The 15747-nt window shown below is 53.0% G+C and overlaps 1 protein-coding gene and 1 pseudogene across 1 annotated transcript in view; one reads left to right on the top strand and one right to left on the bottom strand.

Annotated features, from left to right (window-relative positions):
• CLCN4 (chloride voltage-gated channel 4) overlaps positions 1 to 15747 on the top strand; it is an 81760-nt gene that overhangs the window by 9001 nt on the left and 57012 nt on the right. The window lies entirely within an intron of this gene.
• LOC132482146 (large ribosomal subunit protein uL22-like) lies at positions 3895 to 4567 on the bottom strand (annotated as a pseudogene).

Genomic DNA, 15747 nt, shown 5'->3' with positions numbered 1-15747 from the left:
TCCTCTCACGACCCAAGAGGAAGGGCCCTCAGGGCCCCGGTGGGGATCTGGCTCCCCGCTCACCTTCTGTGGGACTTGGGCTTGACACCTAACCTCCCCTCTGCCTCAGTTTGCTGATCTGTAACGTGGGCCTGAGGGTGACGACATTTACTTCAGAGAGTGTCAGGAGCCCCTGGTGGCTGATGCGTGTGAAGCGCTCAGGACGGGAGCCCTGTACACAGTCGCTTTTGTTCTCATTACTGTGAGGAGGGGTCTCTGGCGACGGTCTCCATCCTTGGCCCTGGGTGCCGGCAACGCGGAGACCTCATGGCCGTCTCCCTGCCCTCTGGGAGGGGGATGTGAGAACACTGAGTCCATTGCATCACCGGAGGCCGTGTGCACTTGGCCTCGGCCCCTTCCCAACACGCAGGCTGTGTTCCAAAAGGGGACAAATAGCCGCGCAGCCCTGGGGCCACAGGAACCGTGCCACGGAGGGCGGCCGCGCCCTGCTCCAGCTCGCCAGCCTTGGGGGGCAGAAGGGGTGCGGGGAGGGCTGGGTGCTGGGCAGGGGCCAGTGGGGAAGCAGGAGAGGGAGGTGGAAGAGACCCTCCCCCTCTGGGCCCTCTCCAGGCAACATTTTGAAGCAGACAGACTTTAATTCTCATGTCTCTTTCTGTGCATCCTGCGGCTTGAGCTTTCTTCTCTTGGGGACGCCTGAGGGTGCCGTGGCCCTCGGCCTCTCGCCACGTGGCCACCAGGGGGCTCGTCTCAGTGTCAGCGCCGCTGGGTCTAACCCCCCCGGGGAGTGCCATGCGGTGGCTGGAGCATTGGCTAGAGGGGGTGGATGAAGCGTGGCCCGTCACCCGCCTAAAGGTGTCTGCGTCTTGAAAGCGAGACTCCATCATCTCAAATGAATTTGAAGTTGCTGGGGTTTCAGGTGAGATGGCGAGGGGAGGGGAGAAGCTTTGACTAGTGGGGGAACCAGCCTCCAGGACGGGCCCCGATGACTGCCTCCTGTGTTCATGGCCAAGTGCAGCCTCTCCCACACTGAGTCCCTCAGGGCTGACTGTGCCACCGGCGGGGTGCGCTGGAAGGGACGGCGTGTGACTCGCCAGGCTAGGTCATAAGACACTGCTGCTTTCACCTCGGTCCCGTGGAGCACTTGGTCTAGAGGAAGCTGACTGCCGTGTCCCGAGGACGCTCAAGCAGTCCCGTGGAGGCGCAGGGTGCAGTGGAACCGAGCCCTCGCGCCAACAGCCAGCACTGACTTGCCTTCAGATGCCTGCGGCCCTGGGCGACAACCTCCTGAGAGACCTCGAACCAGAAAGACCCAGCCAAGCTGCTCCTGAATCCCCAACCCATAGCTACTGTGTAAGATTATATGTTTATTATTTTAAGCTGCTGAGTTCCGAGGTAGTTTGTTGTGTAGCATTCTAGATAATACACCTGGGGAGGAGAGACGCTCCATGCACGGTTTCGGTTATTGAGGGCAAGTTAGGACGTATTGATGATGAGCTTCAGTGTATTGATTTTAAGTAAATGGACAACTGTGTGTATTTCAAGAAAATGTCTACTTCCCTGTCGATCTTCACAGCCTGGAGACTTCAGCCTCCACTAGCCCCCAAATGCCAGTGGGGTTTGGATGTCTGCTGTCACTTCAGGCACCCAGCATTGCAAATCTGGGATGTCACTTTCTTTGGGAGCATCTCCCCTTTTCTCCCTGCACCAGTGAAACGTGCTCCGGCCTGTAATGCACCTTGGAGCCCACGTCATGGTGGGTTTGCCAACCCCGGTGCCTTTGCTCGGTCAGAGGGTTTAGACTTTGGACATGAATTATTTCAGTGGGAGATCAGTTTTTCTAGGTAGGTATTTTAAAAGAGAAAGAAAGTAGTTCACAGGCGCTTGAGAGAAGTGTTGCAGCATGCCAACTAAAAAAATCTAACTTTTGTACAGTGAGGCGGTGAGGTTTAATTCTAGTTGATGGGTCTTTTGGGTTGCCTTGAGTAATAAATCTTTTATTGAAATATATGTGCAGAAAAGTGTGTAAAGTGTAAGTGTACAGCTTGATGAATTTCCACAAAGTGATCACACCTGGGTAACCAGTGCCCAGATGAAGAAACAGGAAGTGGGGCTTCCCTGGTGGCACAGCGGTTAAGACTCCACGGTCCCAATGCAGGGGGCCCGGGTTCGATCCCTAGTCAGGGAACTAGATCCCACATGCCTGCTGCAACTAAGAGTTCGCATGCCGCAACTAAGGAGCCCACGTGTTGCAACTAAGGAGCTGGCAAGCTGCAACTAAGACCCGGAACAACTAACTAACTAACTAACTAACTAACTAAATATCAAAAAGAAAAAGAAAAAACGTGAACAGCCACCAGAAGCCACCCCCACGTCCCTTCTGGTCACTCCTCAGCCCAAGGGTAACTGCTGTCCTGATTAACTCCACACATTCGGTTTGCTTATTTGGAACTTTGTTTTAATGGACTCATGTGTTCCTGTGTCTGGCCTTCCCTTGACATTGGGTTTGCGAATTTCATCCTTGTCAGTGTATGTAGTGGTAGGTTGTTCAACCTTGTGGTTGTGTCTAGTCGCATGGTTTTCTCTGTATATAGGTGTCTTTTTTTCTCTTGCTGCTTTTTTTTCTTGCTGCTTTTAAGATATCCTCCTTTTCACTGGGTTTAGCAATTTGATTATGCCACTACTTAGTGTGGTTTTATTCTATTATTTATTTGGGTGCTTGGGGTGTATTGATTCGCTGAGCTTCTTGTATCTGTGGGCTTGTAGTCTCGTAGTTTAAATCCTGTAGAACAGGATTTCCTAGAGTAAAAGTTCTGGGCCACAAATGAAAACGTATTTCAGAGAAATTTCTTGAGAGAATTTAAAGGGAGTTTTAAACCAATTTCCCTCTCACCTCCTCCACTTGGATAAGAAATGTGAAGTAGGGTTTGGCCCATTGGGCTGCTAAAGGGACTGCCAACTCTTGGTGTTCCCCCGCTTCCTGCTGTGATGGGTCCAAAGTCCACTTCTTTGGGCTCACAAGATTCTGGGTCAGATGCCTGTGGTTGGGTGTCAGCCAGGATGTTGGTCGGCTGCACCGAGGAAGAGATCTGTCCATATTTGTCAGCCCGGCTTTTTTCCTGGGTGAAAAGTAATAAGGGAAAAATCAGGATGAATCGAGCAGTTAAAGAAACCCCCCGAACCTAGGAGGGGAAGGCAAGGCATGCCCTTCAGACTCACGTTCTTACAGAGGATAAAACTGCAGACCATGGTGCATGAGAAAGGCGATGCAGTCAAAGCGACGCGTCCCAACCTCTCATTTTCACGTCTAGCGACTTGAGTATGGTTCTCATATCCTTTTTGTTCTGTATATACTCACAGGTAAGCTATCTTTCTTGTATGTATTTTTGAGTGTGCCTTTGCAGTGATGTCCCAAGCATTGAGCTGACCGCTTGATAGCATTTTCTATCTCTAGATGGATGTAATTTTGTTTGTTTTTTTAAAAAATGTTTATTTAAATGTAGTTGATTTACAATGTTGTGTTACTTTCAGGTGTACAGCAAAGTGATTCAGTTATACGTATATACGTAAATATATGTATTCTTTTTTTTACATTCTCTTCCATTACAGGTTATTACAAGATATTGAGTAGAGTTCCCTGTGCTATACAGTAGGTCCTCGTGGGTTATCTATTTCATATTTTAATCCCAAGCTCTTAATTTATCCCTCCCTCTCCCTTTCCCCTTTGGTAACCGTAAGTTTGTGTTCTGTGTCTGTTGGTCTATTTCTGTTTTGTAAGGAAGTTCACGTGTATCATTTTTTAAGATTCCACATATAAGTGATATCATATGGTATTTGTCTTTGTCTGACTTCACTGAGTGTGATCATCTCTAGGTCTAGATGGATGTAGGTTTTTTTTTTTTACTTTTATTTGCATTTATTTTTTGCAGCATTTATTCCCGGGCCATAAGTTTTTGTTTCTTCAATTTCTTCTGGGATATCTTTTTCTTCTGGGCAACCTCCTCTTCTGGTTTAGGAACAATCTGTTCTTTTTCAGTAAGGATCATCTCAATATGGCATGGAGAGCTCACGTATGGGTTGATCCGACTATGAGCTCTGTAAGTCCTGCGCCGTATCTTGGGGGCTTTGTTCACCTGGATATGCTCAATGACCAGAGAATCTACATCTAAGCCCTTAAGTTCAGCATTACTCTGCATTTTTGAGCATGTGCAGTAAAAATTCAGCACTCTTTTTGGGCCACCGACCCTGCGTCCAGCCCCACTGTTTGGCCTGGGCACACCTACCAACTCCACCATTGTAACGACGGAATGGCACACACTGCTTCTTTAAAGTGACATCCTTCAGATACTTGGTGGCTTTTCGGATATGCATACCCTTAATGGCCTCGGCTGTTTCACGAGTGTTCTTAAAGTGAACACGAAGATTTGAACCTCTCGACTTGCATGATTTTGTGGGATTTTCTGGGTCAAGTGAATAGCGAACCATTTTTAGAGGTCACCGCGAAGACACTGGACCTCCGGAGTCGGGAACCACCACAGCCTGCCTGTACCCCCGGCCAGCCCCCTTCCCAACCATCACGCCCCGCTGAGGCCCGAGAGCACCGGGGCGCCAAGCGGGGGACTCTGACACGTCTCCCCGCACAGAACGCCGCTCCCAGGAAGAAATCAGTAGCTGCGAGAGTCCTCCTCCCGAGGGTCTCGAAATCGGCACCGCCAAGGCCAGGATGGCAGCGATAACCAGAGGATTCACCACTCGGAAGAAACGCTGAAAAAACACTCCTGGATGTAGTTTTAATAACGCTCCTTGTAGAGGAGAGATCGTGTATGCGGTGGGTGAAGCTTTTTAGGGTTAACGGATATTGTAACTGTACAGCAGGCTCAGCAAACACGGCCTCAAAGGTGCAGACGGTAGCTGGGGGTGAGTAACGCAGGCCTCTGCCCTCAGGAGCTCAGAGGCAGCAAACTTTGAAACAGTTATTCCAGTTTATAAGTAAGATTGATAATCAAAATAGTAGTAATTAAAACACAACGGGAAGGATGCAGGGAAGGAAATGGAGTGGGGAATAGGAGGGGAGTGAAGGGTTATAAGGGCCCCTGGTTGTTCAAGCCCGGTCTGTGGGCCAGCAGCAGCAGCCTTCCTGGGAGCTTGTAAGAAATGCAGATTCTCGGGCCTTGCCCCAGAGCTGCTGAAGCTGAATGTCTGCAGGCGGGATGGGGACCCAGCCCTCCCGATTTGCCAGGTCACCTGTTGCAATCAATAAAGTGTGTCAGGGAGTTTTCCTGCGTTCTTACATGGATGGCAGGTTTTACTTTGCCCATTAGTACAACTTACCCATTGGTTTCTTTTAAGGGTCGTGCTTTGGTGCCATCCCTAAAAACTCTGCCTAGCCCTAGGTCATGAAGGTTTTGCCCATTTGTACAGGACCATAAACATCGCTCAGGGATTTACACAGGCAAAGGCATCCCTGGTTGAAGAAAGAGAAAATGGCCTGCGATGCTGCCTTCATTTGGGTTCTCTCAGAAGCGGACCCTGAGACAAGGATTCTCATACAGGGTGTTTCCTGGGTTCTGCAGGGACCCTGGGAGGGGCGACCGGGAGAAGAAGGCACCCGTTAGAGCCTGGGCTGTTAATGCAGCTCACCATGTGGGCAGCCGGAGCCCAACTCCATGCTTTGGAAACTCTAGAAAGTGCTGCTTGCTGCGTCAAGAGCTCCCCAAGTCACCTGTGGGTTCACTAGGAGGCCTTAGGGGACTCAATGTATAGTTGTCTTCACTGCTGTGACTTCCTCTAATGGAAGGATATAAAGCAAAATCAGCAAAGGGAAAAGGCGACGGGGCAAGGTCTGGAGGAAACCAGGCTCCGGCTCCCAGTGTCCTCTTCGCGTGGAGTCCCACAGGGATGCGCTTCCTTTTCCCACAGTGGGCTGAGGCAGCACGGCTGAAGTGCCCTCTACCCACGAAGCCTGTTAGTCTCAGTGCCCAGATTTCTACTGGGGGCTGGTCCTGTAGGCACTCTCTGTCCAGCTTGTATCAAAATTCCAGACTCCCAGAAGGAGAGCAGGGGTTCAGTATCAGTCACAGTATTTGGACAACCAGTTTAGGTACCACGAGCCGTTCTTATCAGTTCTGGGGATGGTGTCAACCCTCCTGAATTCCAAGTTCCCACGTGCCAGCCGAGGGCCAGCCTTGCCAGCAGGCCTTTCTGAAGAGGGCGGTCTCTGGCCTGCAGTGCTAAGTCTTTTCTGCACAGCTATGAAACACATGCCTTGAAATGACCCCGTTCAGGGGGCGAGGGAGTGGGAGTATTTATGCACCAGTTCCTGAATCATTGGTTAATACCTGCTCCCAATAACGCTCTTCAGGCGGGCCACGCCAGCAGAGCCACCTTCCACGGGGCCGGAGGCAGTGACCTCAGGCGCAGAGATACAACTGGGGATCAGCTGGAGCTCACTGGAAGGTTTTGAGGGATATGGGTGGGGCACTGGGAGCATCAGGAGCAATAGTTATTCTAGAAATTGGGTAGGGATGACAGAGCCATGTGTCCAGTGCAGTTCACATGCGTGTAGTCATGCGGCAGTATTACAACTGTGGGTGAAACGACCAAGGTCAAGGCTTCCCTCTAACTTCCTTGGGGTGTGGCAGGAATGCTGGGTAGGAGGCACGGGGAAGCCATGGATGGGCACCTCCTCCCTGTGTCTGCCTGTTTCTTTCTCTTCTGAGCCTCCCATATGCATATATTTGTTCACTTGATGGAATCCCATAAGTCCCTTAGTGTGTGTGTGTGTGTGTGTGTGTGTGTGTGTGTGTGTGTGTGAGCGAGCATTGTGGGGGCAGAAGATACTGGTATGTTTAACAGATGTTTGCTATAGCCTCAAACATGCATGGCAAAAAAATTTTCTTTATCCACACGAGCACATTGGGAGACCCATGTCTGCTGTGTAATTTGAAGCTAGCTGTGAATTTGTATTGGATTGCATTTTTGAAGCGTGTCATGGTGTTGTGTGCACAGAGATCCAGCGCATGAATAAAGGCAGGCTGGCGTCCCCTCATTCATTTTAAGGTCCTGATTTCCTCCCCCGTTAGAGAACTGAGTGGATGGGGAGCTGGCCGGGCTGCCCTAGGAGGAGGGGCTGGGGGGAAAGGGTTTACACTGGATCACAATTTCGTGATGATGATCGTGGTGATGCAGCTCTCGAGTAGAGGTGTGACACTCTTCAAAGGCAGGAGCTCCAAGACTGCCCTCTTCCCCACCCCCACTCCAGGATCACAATCTGCATTTTAATAAGACCCCAAGGGATTCATGGGCTCATCCCAGCCTGATTCAGGGTCTCACCTGAGAGGCTGCACTTTGGAAGCGCCTGGGGAGCTTTAGAAATGCTGATGCCTGGGCCCCCCAGACCCGGATTTAACTACTCCGGCCTGGACCTGGGGTTGGGGGCCTTTGTGAAAGGCCCCAGGTGATTGGGCTGTGCAGCCAGGGCTGGAACCGGCCTGGGACCTGCTCACCGCGCCTCCGCAGAGCTCTCCTTTCTCAGCCCCCAAGACACCTGCCCTCCTGCCTGCCTTTGACCATGGCTTCTTTAAAAAATAATAATAATAATTAATTAATTTGGCTGCGTTGGGTCTTCATTGCTGCGCGCGGGCTTTCTCCAGTTGTGGCGAGCAGGGCCTACTCTTCGTTGTGGTGCACAGGCATCTCATTGCGGTGGCTTCTCTTGTTGCGGAGCACGGGCTCTAGGCACGCAGGCTTCAGTAGTTGTGGCACGTGGGCTCAGTAGTTGTGGCTCACGGGCTGTAGAGCGCAAGCTCAGTAGTTGTGGCGCACAGGCTTAGTTGCCTCGCGGCATGTGGGATTCTCCCGGACCAGGGCTCGAACCTGTGTCCCCTGCATTGGCAGGCAGATTCTCAACCACTGAGCCCCCAGGGAAGCCCCTGACCACGGCTTCTTAATCTGCTTGGGCCGTGATTCTGTCTCTGGCCCCCGGTCCCGCCTGGCTCCCCGCGTTTCTTCTTTTGAGATTCTTTTCCCATATAGGCCATTAGAGAGCACTGAGTAGAGTTCCCTGTGCTGTACAGCAGGTTCTTAACTAGCTATCTGCTTTATATCTAGTAGTGTGTGTATATGTCAGTGCCGGTCTCCCGATTCACCCCCTCCCTCCTCCCTGGGTTTCTGACTTCAGCCCTGTCCCTTTTCTGTATTCAAAGTGTGGTCCGCAGACCGGCAGCAACAGCTTGTGAGAAATGCAGAGTCTCAGGCTCTACCCTGGCCATGCTGGATCAGAATCCGAATTTTAGCCAGCTGCCCAGTGCTCCAAATGTGCGGGAAGGTGGGAGAGGCGCTGCTCTCGCTGTCAGGGCCGGGAGAACTGGTGGGAGGGGCGCCGCTCTGGCTGTCAGGGCGGGAAGAGCTGGTGGGAGGGGCGCCGCTGTCGGGGGCGGGGAGAACTGGTGGGAGGGGCGCCGCTCTGGCTGTCGGGGCGTGAGAACTGGTGGGAGGGGCGCCGCTGTCAGGGCTGTGAGAACTGGTGGGAGGGGCGCCGCTCTAGCTGTCAGGGCGGGGAGAACTGCCGCTCTGGCTGTCAGGGCTGTGAGAACTGGTGGGGGGGGCGCCGCTCTGGCTGTCAGGGCGGGGAGAACTGGTGCGGGGGGCGCCGCTCTGGCTGTCGGGGCGGGGAGAACTGCCGCTCTGGCTGTCGGGGCGGGGAGAACTGGTGGGAGGGGCGCCGCTCTGGCTGTCAGGGCTGTGAGAACTGGTGGGGGGGGCGCCGCTCTGGCTGTCAGGGCGGAGAGAACTGGTGGCGGGGGCGCCGCTCTGGCTGTCGGGGCGGGGAGAACTGCCGCTCTGGCTGTCAGGGCGGGGAGAACTGGTGTGAGGGGCGCCGCTCTCTCTGTCAGGGCGGAGAGAACTGGTGGCGGGGGCGCTGCTCTGGCTGTCGGGGCGGGGAGAACTGCCGCTCTGGCTGTCAGGGCGGGGAGAACTGGTGGGAGGGGCGCCGCTCTCGCTGTCAGGGCGGGGAGAACTGGTGTGAGGGGCGCCGCTCTCTCTGTCAGGGCGGAGAGAACTGGTGGGGGGGGCGCTGCTCTGGCTGTCGGGGCGGGGAGAACTGGTGTGAGGGGCGCCGCTCTGGCTGTCAGGGCGGGGAGAACTGGTGTGAGGGGCGCCGCTCTCGCTGTCAGGGCGGGGAGAACTGGTGTGAGGGGCGCCGCTCTCTCTGTCAGGGCGGGGAGAACTGGTGTGAGGGGCGCTGCTCCGGCTGTCAGGGCGGAGAGAACTGGTGGGGGGCGCGCTGCTCTGGCTGTCGGGGCGGGTAGAACTGCCGCTCTTGCTGTCAGGGTTGTGAGAACTGGTGGGGGGGGCACTGCTCTGGCTGTCGGGGTGGGGAGAACTGCCGCTCTGGCTGTCAGGGCTGGGAGAACTGGTGGGAGGGGCGCCGCTCTGGCTGTCAGGGCGGGGAGAACTGCCGCTCTTGCTGTCAGGGCGGGGAGAACTGGTGGCGGGGGCGCCGCTCTGGCTGTCAGGGCGGGGAGAACTGCCGCTCTTGCTGTCAGGGTTGTGAGAACTGGTGGGGGGGACACTGCTCTGGCTGTCGGGGTGGGGAGAACTGCCGCTCTGGCTGTCAGGGCGGGGAGAACTGGTGGGGGGGGCGCCGCTCTGGCTGTCAGGGCCGGGAGAACTGCCGCTCTGGCTGTCAGGGCGGGGAGAACTGGTGGGAGGGGCGCCGCTCCAGCTGTCAGGGCGGGGAGAACTGGTGGGGGGGGTGCCGCTCTGGCTGTCAGGGCGGGGAGAACTGGTGGGGGGGCGCCGCTCTAGCTGTCAGGGCGGGGAGAACTGGTGGGGGGGCGCCGCTCTTGCTGTCAGGGAGGGGAGAACTGGTGGGAGGGCCGCTGCTCTGGCTGTCAGGGCGGGGAGAACTGGTGGGAGGGGCGCCGCTCTAGCTGTCAGGGCGGGGAGAACTGGTGGCGTTGGCAGGAGCCAGGGAACCGGGCCTCAGGAACTGGAAGGCCCTTGCTTATTTGTTCAGTTTCTCGGCTGTCGCTCTTGACATTGGCGCGGGCCTTTCGTTGCTGTTCGGCCGTCCTGCGCATTTAGGATGTTTATCAGCATCCCTGGCCTGTACCCACTTGATGCCAGGAGCACTCCCCGGCCTCCCCCGCAATTGTGACATCCGAGAATGTCTCCAGGCACTGCCAAGTGGCTGCTTAGGGACACAGTTGGCCCTGGTGGGTGCCACTGCTTCAAGCACAGCTTGCCTGTAGTGGAAGGCCACTTTGGGGAGAACTGACCTGTGAATCCACATGGTTCAAAGGTCACCAGTTGACTCTGGGGCCCCCAAATATAACCCGTGCAGGGAAGTGCCCAAAAGGCTCGTTTGGTCCAGTTTTGAATTAAGGCAGAATTTCTCCACCTCAACGCTGGCGGCACTTGGGGCCGTCCTGGTCACTGTAGGATGTTGAGCAGCATCCCTGGCCTCCAACCACTAGATGCCAGCAGCACCCCTCAGATGTGACAAAATGTGCCCAGTGAGCCCTGGGGGCAGAATTGCCTGTTGGGAGCCACTGGTCCGTCCGTCTTTGGTCTGTGTCGCCCGGTCTCAGACCCCCGCTGTAGACCCGCCGTAGCGGTGGTGGCTCCCAGGGTAGCCGCTCCTCTGGAAAGAGGGTCCTCCTTTTCTCTGTGGTCCGCATGTGGCACTGCATGGGTCCCCTGCTCGCCCCACAGCCAGTCGCTGTGCCTGGCGGTTGGAGACTGTCATTGGCCAGCCTGGGTCACGTGCCCACGGTGGGGAGGGGAAGCCTTGGTACCAAATGGAGGGGAGGAACAGTTCCTGGGGGCGCGAATGGCCTGCCCTTGCACCCCTGTGCGGAGCTAAATGCTCGGCTGCACTGCCATCTCATCAGTAACCAGCTCGTCTAGCGAATGCCAGGTGTCGGCGTTTCTCTGCCCGTTTCCAGGCCACCTCGGAGGGCGCTCAGCCCTTTTACAGGTGAGCAGCCCAGGCTCGGCGGGGCTGGCGAGGCACCCACATTGGCCTGCAGGGCCCAGGTGTCCTAAGCCCCCCTGCCCCCTTCAGTTTCTTCCCCTTCCAGGCCTCCCTCCACGGGCCTGTCAGAGGGCTCTTTCAGAGCATCCTCTTGTTCTCCAAACGCTTTTGCATCTCAAAAGAAAGCGAGAGTTTTTAGACAGCCCCGAAGTCCCTGCCCATCGAACTGGAGCTTTCCTTCCCACTATAGTCCTCTTCTACCCAAACCTCCAGGACCATGGAGAGTGGGGAAGGGCTTGTGCTCCAAAGAAAAATGACACTACTATCGCCGGAAAAAGGAACAGATGCGCTGGGCAAAAGCCACAAATGAGAATCGTGCCTAAGAAGCTGCATTTCCTGATGGGCAGCCCACATTCTCAAACACTGCTTCAAATTCAAATTGCAAAGTATAGCAAACACGCCCCAAAGTGCATAACACCTAACTGTATGGCTTAATGGATCGAACACGAAGCTTCCGTGTCACCACCTAACGTATAATTTATAGGATGCCACGTAGATGGAATCACACAGTGTGGCTTCTGACGCGTCTCGACTCTTCAGTCAGCAGGCTGTGTGAGACACACCCATTGCAAGCACACTTTAGGAAGCACCAGAGTCAGAGGGTGTGTAGAAGCCGAGCAGCCACTGCAGGTGACAGAGGAGTGGCCACGGGTCGGAGTGGGAATTGGCCTTGAGCTGCTCAGGGCACAGAGCACAAGCCATGGGCTGTGGAGACAGGAGTTCCTGTGACCTGAGGCAGGAGTTGGGGCTACAGGAGGCTGAGGGGAGGATGGCAGGTGAGGCAGGGCAGGGTACTGGTCGGAGCAGATGGAGGGGAGGCGGGCCCCGCCCAGTGGACTCAGCTGCCCCAGGCAGCAGGCTGCTCACACAGCACCCTCTGGTGGCCCCGTGGTGCAGTGACACCCCCTCTGAGCCCCAGGGAGCCCAGGCTGGTGGCCTTCAGAGGAGCGGCCAGCACCAAGGAGCTGGCGGCCAGCAGACATCAGCCCTGAGTTTAGTGCCTGCTGTAATCCATGCAGGTTGCAAGAAAAGTGACTTGTGATTGGTTGTTGGAGCTTTTGGAAAATCTGTAAGACATGAAGCTTTTTTACATATTTTTTTTAGTTGTCATCTAAGGCCTGGCTCTGAACTCAGTGTTCTCGGATCCCCTTCTCCTTGTGTCCTACTCCTTTCACGGGGTCTTGTGAGTATGTGTGACCTCTAGCCCTGATGGCCTTGACCACTTTGTCAAAGTGATGCTACGACCATATTTGTATTCACAAGTCAGGGGCATCTGGTGTCTTGAAGCATTAGGATAGCTAATTTGTTGCAGAAACTTTTCGGATGGTAGGATATCATAGAAACCTTGATGTGTATGTGTGTGCGTTAAGAACTACCTTTTATTCCCTTGAAGCTTCCAGGTTGAAACGTCGCTCGGGAGGTCCTGTGGTTGCATTTCCAGGGTCCCATCCTTCCCTTCCAGAATCCTGTGCAGGACGGCCATGCCTCTTCGTCTTTGTACATTCCCAGTGGATGGTGATGCTTGCTCTGCTGCTTCTGTTGGTAGGTGAGGCTTGAAGGCCTGCCGGTGGCTCTGGCACCGTGGACAAGGGCCTGGCAGGTGGCAGATGCCCCGTGACTGCTTGTGTCAAGTAGCGCCCAGCAGCCCCCGAGCGCGGCCTGTTTCTGTAGGTTGCTCGTCAGGGCACACAGGCACATGTCTTCTTTCTGCTCTGTCTGGGCTGCTCTGCGCTTCAACAACCGAAGGCCTGACTGGACGAATTGTGACCGAGAATGCATGGCCCCTGAGCTGAAAATATTTCCCATCTGGCCCTTTGTAGGAAACATTTGCCAAGCCCTGAGTGGCAGTTAAGTTACTGCGAGGGCACAGGGAGGAGAAAGACGGCAAGGCCAACTTGCTGGAGAGGCTCACGGGGCCGGGATGAGGTTTTGGTGGCAGTTTCTACCATGTCCACGCTGCCGGGGGAACCTGCTGGAACTCACCCTTGGGGTGACCAGCCTTCCTTGCTGATTGGAGACTTTCGATTTTTTTTTTTTTTTTTTTTGGCTGCACTGTGCAGCTTGTGAGATCTTAGTTCCCCGACCGGGGATCGAACCCCGGGCCCTCAGCAGTAAAAGCGCAGAGTCCTAACCACTGGACCGTGTACCGCAAAAAAAAAAAAAAAAAAAAACTTACTTAAGAAAAGTGATTTCAGCCTGGCAGCTCCTCAAAAGGTTAGGCATAGACTTACCACATGACCCAGTAATTCTATTCCTAGGTGTCTTCCCAAGAGAACTGAAAATACATGTCTACATGAAGACTGGAATGATCACAGCAGCATTAGTCACAGTAGCCCCAAAGTGGAAACAGCCCAGAGGTCCGTCAGCTGATGAATGGACAAACACAATGTGGTATATCCACACAATGGAGTACTATTCACCCATAAAAAGGAGTGAGGCACTGATGTTCCAACAGGGACAAACCTTGAAAACATTATAATAAGAGAAAGAAGCCAGACACAAAAGGCCGCATATGATATGATGCCATTTCTGTGACGTGTCCAGAAGAGGCAAATCTGTAGAGAAGGAAAGTAGATGAGTGGTTACGAGGGGCTGGTCCGGGAGAGGGACTGCTGTAGGCATGGGGTTACTTGTAGAGGCTGAAAACGTTCTGGAATTAGATAGTGCACCTCTGTAGCCAGAAGGAAAAGGTCCCAAGATGACAGCCACCTCGCCTGCTCTTCCGTGCTGCCCTTCCAAGCACAGGTGCCTCGAAGGTTGACAGGGGGAAGGCCTGACTTTTCCACCAGGTAATCCAGACCTGCCCCCACATCCAGGCCAGATGAGTAATGCAGAGCAGTTTCCAGAATGTAGGTAAAATGAGGACGTTAGGTTTGCTACTTCTGTTTACTAAAATAGCAGTTGCACGAAAAGCAGGGCAAGTTGGAAGACTGTAGATAACTCACTTCCTGGACTTGCCCTGTGATTATGCGCAGGCCAGCCCCGACGTCCCTGGTCTCTGTTTCCCTCTGGCTTGATTGGAGAGGAACAAGCATCTTCCTAGCAGCTACTGGTGCACATGCGTTTCCATCAAGGACAGGAGCGTGGACTCTTAGCTTCTTGCTGGTTACAATTTCCCCCTGCTTACCTGGGGCTTGCTTTTTCTATGTTTTTAATAATCTTTTCTGAGTTGCACTTTTGGGTTCCCATTTCTAACTGTTAGGGCAATAATGCTCACAAATGTCTCTATAGCTTTTGAGGATGTGAGATTATCACTCAGATCTCAATTTTGCCAACAGTGAAGAGTATGTTCTTTTTTCAAATGATTTTCTGCTCTGTAATGACTGATAGAAACAGCTGGCAGTGAAGACAGCTCTGAAATTTCTGGGAAGTTCCCTAGGCTTAACCAATATCTGTGCAGAAACAAAAGGTTTTGATGAATTAAAGATTGTTTGCTTGTCCCCGAGCGTTTGGAAGGGGCTGGTACTAAGTTTCAGTCTCTGTGTCATCTGCTCTGGGTGGAAAGCATCTGAGAAACAGTCCAGCCCAGGATTATAGTTTTTGAGGGGAGGGCAGTGAGGGTCAGCGGGGGTCAGCAGAGGTCACACAGCCAGATGGGATTCACGCAAATTTCTCTGTTAGTGGTCTTTTCACTTTGAGTAGATGTATTTCGTTTGAAAGAAAATAGTCTCTAATAAATGTAAACACTTTGAGGAGTTTTCAGGAGAAGATATTTAAAATGCCAGGCATAGATTCATGTTTTAATGGCCTCACGAGTTCTTGGTAAACAGAAATCGCAGCAGGTCCCTCAAAAGTTCAGTTTGACTTGCTTAATCTCCCTGAGCAGAACTGGAATCCATCAGGTCCCTTCTGTGAGCTACAGACATCAAAGGCCTGATTAGATAAACTTCGGGAAGGAGGGAATACGCAGGGTGGTAAGGAAGATGTGTTTTCATGAAACACTTACGGGTTTTTTTTAAACATTATTATTATTTTTTTTTATTGGAGTGTAGTTGCTTTACAATGTTGTGTTAGTTTCTGCTGTACAACAAAGTCAATCAGCTATATGTATACATATATCCCCATATCCCCTCCCTCTTGCGTCTCCCTCCCACCCTCCCTATCCCACCCCTCTAGGTGGTCACAAAGCACCGAGCTGATCTCCATGTGCTATGCGGCTGCTTCCCACTAGCTATCTGTTTTACATTTGGTTGTGTATATATGTCCATGCCATTCTCTCACTTTGTCCCAGCTTACCCTTCCCCCTCCTTGTGTCCTCAAGTCCATTCTCTACGTCTGCATCTTTATTCCTGTCCTGACCCTAGGTTCTTCTGACCTTTTTTTTTTTTTTTTAGATTCCATATATATGTGTTAGTATATGGCATTTGTTTTTCTCTTTCTGACTTACTTCACTCTGTATGACAGACTCTAGGTCCATCCACCTCACTACAAACAACTCAGTTTCGTTTCTTTTTATGGCTGAGTAATATTCCATTGTATATATGTGCCACATCTTCTTTATCCATTCATCTGTCGATGGACACTTAGGTTGCTTCCATGACCTGGCTATTGTAAATAGAGCTGCAATAAACACTGGGGCACATGTCTCTTTTTGAATTATGGTTTTCTCTGGGCATATGCCCAGTAGTGGGATTGTTGGATCATATGGTAGTTCTATTTTTAGTTTTTTAAGGAACCTCCATACTGTTCTCCATACTGGCTGTATCAAT

Source organism: Mesoplodon densirostris, chromosome X (genome assembly GCF_025265405.1).
Source record: "Mesoplodon densirostris isolate mMesDen1 chromosome X, mMesDen1 primary haplotype, whole genome shotgun sequence".
NCBI lineage: Eukaryota > Metazoa > Chordata > Mammalia > Artiodactyla > Ziphiidae > Mesoplodon > Mesoplodon densirostris.
Note: the sequence above shows the minus strand (reverse complement) of the source record. Positions and strands in the feature narration are given on the sequence as shown.